This window comes from Prunus mume, linkage group LG3 (genome assembly GCF_029339155.1).
Source record: "Prunus mume cultivar Tortuosa linkage group LG3, ASM2933915v1, whole genome shotgun sequence".
Taxonomy (NCBI): Eukaryota; Viridiplantae; Streptophyta; class Magnoliopsida; order Rosales; family Rosaceae; genus Prunus; species Prunus mume.
The window spans coordinates 8,147,030-8,153,263 of NC_142700.1; positions in this window are offsets into that span (position 1 = coordinate 8,147,030).

Here is a 6,234-nt window from a genome sequence, read left to right on the forward strand (position 1 = left end):
ACGTTATATTAACACAATAATGTAATCTTTTGCATATGAATATGATTATATATATGTGCTATGTTTTGCCGACAATAAATACTGTAGCTAGAAGGCAAAACTTTTCAGGATGGCAACAGGCCTATAAAGGGTAGGGCAGAGTCTACGGTCAAGGGAAGGACAGCAGCAAGAGTGACATGAGTCAAACAAATGGGACAATGATAGGCTATGGAATATGTGACGTTGGGTCCATTTCCACCTTCACCTTGTCTGCTGCTCTTTTCTCAAGGACTTGAAGGAGATGACAAGGAGGCCCATCTGTTTCAATTTATCTCCCAACAAATCTATGTCAAGCTCAAGAGTAAATGGGACTTCGAGGAGATGAAAAATGTTAAGAATTAGTTGCGCAAGAGGTGATTGATTCTCTTCGAGTCTCGCACTTACACCAATAGGATCAACTTACGTGCGTGTGAGCGACTATAGTTGATATTGGTGAAATTGCAAAGTTGCTGCAGTTTGCAGCTCATCTAAAGGAGAACTTGTATATCACGCATAAAATTATTTCGCTATTCATAATTAATTTTGTTAAAAAATTATTGTATTTTTTTTTAACGTGATTAATTAAGGATAACAAAACCGTATTTTTTTCAGTGATACAAAAGTTTTATTCCAGCTAGAGATCCTATGCCATACCAGCTGTAGAGCTTGTGAAGTCAAAACTGAATTTTCACATCAGAAAGAGCGTAGTGGCTTTAGCAAACTCACCCAGGTGGTCAGATGGAAGGGACGTAATAAGCCGCCGAGAGAGAGAGAGGGCCAGCTGCAAGTTGCAAAGGCTGACAACTGTGTAGAATTATGATAGGGATGTGTAAAAATATAGGAAAATGGAATAAGACTCTTCTCTCTCTCTTACATGGACGTGTCTCCCAAAGTCCTACATAAACCCCAACCACTTCACAGATTCTGCAAAATGGTTCATGACCTCATCTTTATAATTATTATTATCTTTGTGTACTATAACAAATCTATCATTGCAAACTTGAATTCATCTTCGATCCAAAACAAAAAACAAAAAAAAATCTTGAACTCATCCACAACATGAACATGCTTTTGTGGGAGTTTTTACCCACAAACGCAATTATTGGATTTGGACATACATTATAATTCCTACCTTGCTCCGATACCAAATTGATAAAAAAAGAAATCAAAAACAGAAACCTCCAAGAACAATCCCATAGACTCAAACTCACAATTGATAACCAAATTCAAAATTTCCCTCTTCAAAAAATCTATCATTTTATGCTAGAACTTTACAAGTTTGCTGTATAAATGCACCACCAGCCAGCCATTGAGGTGATTTTCACTTTCACTGCCAGTGACAAACACAATGATGATGCAGTTTGAATGGGAATTTTAGTCAACGCATGGTTAGTCACTTCATGTGGGGTTCCAGTCAAAAGCATTTCTTTCGCTAGGAGATGACAATCAATCAATGCTTACAATTTCATGTTTGTTTTTCTTCTGCAATAATCTTAGAGAGTTTAAGAGAGATTCAAAGAACTTACAGACAAAGAAACAAAACCCACAATCCCAAAACACACATACATACATACATACATGTGAGTTTTTTTAGTGTTGCTTTTGTTCTTAATCAACTCAAGCTCCTCAAATATGCATGAATTCAAAACAATTTTTTTCTGCTTTCTTTGGCAGCTCTGGTTTTCTCAAAACCTGTTGGTCATTAAAATTTGGGAAATCTAGGGTAGCATAGTTTGAGAGGTTTCCAAATGCATGAAGGCCACTATCTCCCATTGGTCAATTAACAGTATTGAAAAGACATTTTTTTTTCCCATTGAATTGATTGTGACATTGTGCAGAGAAAGTCCAGAGCCACTGCCAAGCCAAGTGTCAAAGCTGATTGATCACTTCAAAGTGAAAATTTCATTTAATTAAAGTTGATCTGAGCACTTCAAAAGAGAGGAGGACCCGAGGCCCCCCAACTATGTTTGTGATTGGATAACTGTCAGCTGCATCATGGCTCACGAGCCAATGCCACGTACCTCAACATTTCTTCTTATCCTACATTTTCACCACACCACCACCCCCTCCTTCTGTAATTAACATGCCATCATCACGTTAAAGTATTTTTCATTTCAATCATGTGATTATTACATTGAGTTTTACTATATTTTCAATGTAATAATGTTGTGTGCATAACGTTGGCCTTCTATGATTTATACCATTACGAACATGTCATTATTACATTGGGTTCTACAATATAATTATGCTTTCAATATAATGATGTAGTGTGTATATAAGTGTCTCATAATTTGAAAAGGAAAAAAAAGTGAGTTTTTAAGCATTTCTCGTTTCAATTATGTCATTATCACATTAAATATCTACAATCTGATTATGTTTGTAACGTAATAATGTAGTATGCATGTTAAGTATCTTATGCGTTAAAAAGAAAAAACTTGAGTTTTGAAGCATTTTCCATGTTGACAATGTCATTGTAACAAAAGGTTCTGTCTATATTAATATTTATAATGTAATGATATAGTGTGTATATTAAGTGCCTAATAAATTAATAAGAAATTTTCTTTTCAACTGTAATATTACTACAGAGTTTATGAACCTTTTTCGTTTCTTGTTTGAGAGGGTGACATAATCATAACCAGAACCACAACCCAACGACAACCCTCTAATCAAATCAACCTCAATTATGTGTTTTGGATTTCCTCGAACTTGTTCCTCCTTGGAAACTCCACAAACCCCTTCTTCCATCCCTTTCTCTCTCTCTCTCTCTCTTGCTCCAAAACCTCTCTCTCCAAAACTTGTGTATAACACACATTTTCATTGGAAAGCTCGTTGAAGCCCATAATAGTTACTTTCTGCAACTGCAGGCTGCATGGTAGCCCATGACTCAGGCCCATGGGCTCTGTTCCTTTTCTTCTTTCTTTATTGGGGATGAAACAGAAAAAATAAATAAATAAACCCTTCAGTAAGACAGGAAGAACAACTTATGACATGGAAGGAAGCAGATTATCAACAGGAAAAATATCTTCTGCATTCTTTAATTCAGATTTCTTTGATATAATTGTGTGTGCAGAAAAAGAAAGGTTAGAAAAAGGTCCAATACTGTGGAAAGTATGCATACAGACAGTGTACTTGTTGAGACTTCTAATTTTTTTTAATTTTTTTTAATTAAGAAAATAATGAAAAAAAGGTAAGCCGACAGAGCCAGAGACTTTACAAAGATCAGTTTTCTTTCTCTTCCATATCCATGAATTGGAGGCAGACTAGATTCTTTATTAAACTTTCACTTTGTACCTTTGTTTTTTACCCCCCCAAATCTTTACCCTTATGTAAAACAATCTGGAAAAAAAAAAAAAAAAAGAAAAAAAAAGATATACCTATGAATTCTCACATGAGGAGAAATTTATGAGAAATCCTACATGCAAATCTCGGAGTAAATAAAAAGAAAATTGAGACACTGTAAATGCTGTGAACAGTGAATCGATCTGTGTAATGCTGCTGAGAATGGTTGGAGGGTAAAAAATCATGTTCTGCATGGGAGTATTGACACGTGTAACAACCCCCAAGAACGCCAAGTAAGATACCCTGTTTGCTGCCTAGGTTGGTAGGTTCCTACAATGGAACCCGAAAATGGAATGTGACATACCCATGTGATCCACCTGACTCCACCTATCTAATAATGCGATTATTCTGATCACATCCCAAAAGCCATACACTAGTAGTAGTAGCTGCTTTATTGAATTCAATATATATACTTTGACTGCAAAATCAGATTTTTCTTCTACCCACATTGTGTGTGTGCCCACGCACACTCAGAAAAGCTATATATTATAGGATAATACTGTTCTGTTATTCTTTATTAATTATATTTTATCACGTATAATAAGGATGCTATATGACATAACATGTAAGGGCGGAATTAGGACCAGAAATTTTTCAACTGGTGGGCTAGCTAAAGTTATTAATTTAAAATCTAATGTTTACTTACAATTTCTATAGTTTTGTAGAAATAAAAGTATACATTAAATCATATAAACCATGCACATGAGGTGACACCACAGTGGAAAAGTGGGTCAAACTCTCCCTCTATCCCCTAAGTGCGCTCAAGTTCGATTCATGTAGGAGATAATCTTAAGGTAACTAAATATAATACTCTCCCTCCCTAGCGAATAACAAAAATAAATCATATAAACCATGTTAGTTCCATTGACTAAAGTTATCAGCCATCAAATCCAATTTTGATACATATTATTTGACATCTTCATTGAAGATGCTCTTAAGTGAACAAACAAATTAAATATAAGATGATTATAAGCCTATAGGTTGAGTGGACAATGGAGGTTACTAGGCTACAAGAAACCAAAAAGAAATGTAAGAAAAGAACAAAAGTCGTACGAATTCACAAATACTACGTGGATAGGAACTAAAAAATAGATATTTGGGTGGACTACTAATTTTTTATAGAGTAAAATCACATTAAAATACATATAATATTTTTAAATATTTTTTAAAAGCTACCTGGGCTAGAGTCCATGGTAGCCTTGTTGCTAGTTCCGCCCATAATAGCATGATTGGATGAAGATAGCATGCAAGTCCGTCTCCCACACACTTTGGCACACATATTACCTCAAAAGAGTTGTCAATTCCCAGGCATAAGTCTTAACACCTATACTCATACAATAACTTGCCCTAAATGTATTTGTATGTGTGTATAAATGTTATGTTGTTAGACAATTTGAAATTGGACGGAGTATACACCCTCTTATTCTTGTGAAACTTGTCACAAAGCTTGGTGACTATTGGAGTGCTATAAGAACAAGAGAGAATATACACTCGTTACATGTAAGTTTTCCTCTGAAAAAGGAAAAGAATAGCAGTGAAAAGGAAGTAAAGAAAAATGGATGTTAAACTAGAAAGCAAGCATCTCATGAGGGTGAAATGTAATAATGTAAAAATGAAAAGGCTGACAGGATTTTGTTGCTAGAACTAAAAAAGATTCCAAAGGGCTCAATTGTAGTGCAGCAGCAGCAGCAGCAGCATGTGGTGGGAAGCTCAGCAAAGCCTCGGGCTTATCACTGTCATCTTGTGCTGCAAAACCAGGCTACACTAGTACACTGTTGTAGTTGTGTCCAAATTTTTAAGACCCCAAACTCTCTGGCTCTTGCTAATCCCAGCCCTTAAATCCAATCCAAGATCCTTCTGTCGTTAAAATCTTGCCTGCCCTAATCTTTAGGGTAGTACCTTTGTGGTAAGACTAGCAGCTAGCCTCAATCACTCCTTTATGAACCTTAAGATAACAAGATCCTTCTTCAATTATATGCACAGATTTGTTCAAATTCAAATCATGATTTCTTTCTTCCATCTTTTCCACCTTATAAAATTATGTGCATGCGGGACCTTGGAGAAAATGATAGAGGTACGAAAGGGATAAGATCAATGCATAGAATGTATACAATAATTAAGGGGTGGATTGATAATCATTTCTATTTTTGTTTTTTGTGCTAGAGTATAGAGAAAAAGAATGAGAATGAGAGTGAGGAGGATGAGATGGAGATGAGATTGAGAGGAAAGATGAGATGAGAGGATGAGAGGGAGTAGTAACAAAAGTGAAAACCAAAATTAAAAACTGAAATCTATTTGAAATTGTTTTCACTTTCAAGTTTCTGTTTACACTTTTATTACTCATCCCTCTCATCCTCATTCTCATTATCATTATCATTTTCTTATATACTCTAATACAGAAAATGAAAACTAAAAACTAAAAATAAAATAATTATCAAACAGACCATAAGAATCCAAAACTGAACTTTAACTCTTGAATTATATAACAAAAAGTGTTATCAAACATGCATGACTTTACTTATTTCAAAGGAAAAACAAATTGAGCTTACAAACTTGCACGAGCAATGATAATAAAAGAGCAAGATTCGAAGCATGAAATGAATTGTAAACAACATGACTATGTGACGTTAAATTATCCAAATCTATATTATGATTTGGACATGAATTCAAAATTTATATTAAATTTATACCCGACAAAAAAACAACTAGAGTGACCTATGTAGATCAAAGTATACACTTACGTGCTCTTATTACACTCATCACGCGACCAATTTCATACTCACAAAAGAATGACGAGAATAACTCACACAAAGGAATGAGTATATACCTCGTGAAAACAAAGTTTTACTTTTACCCAAACAGTAAAAAAATTGAGGA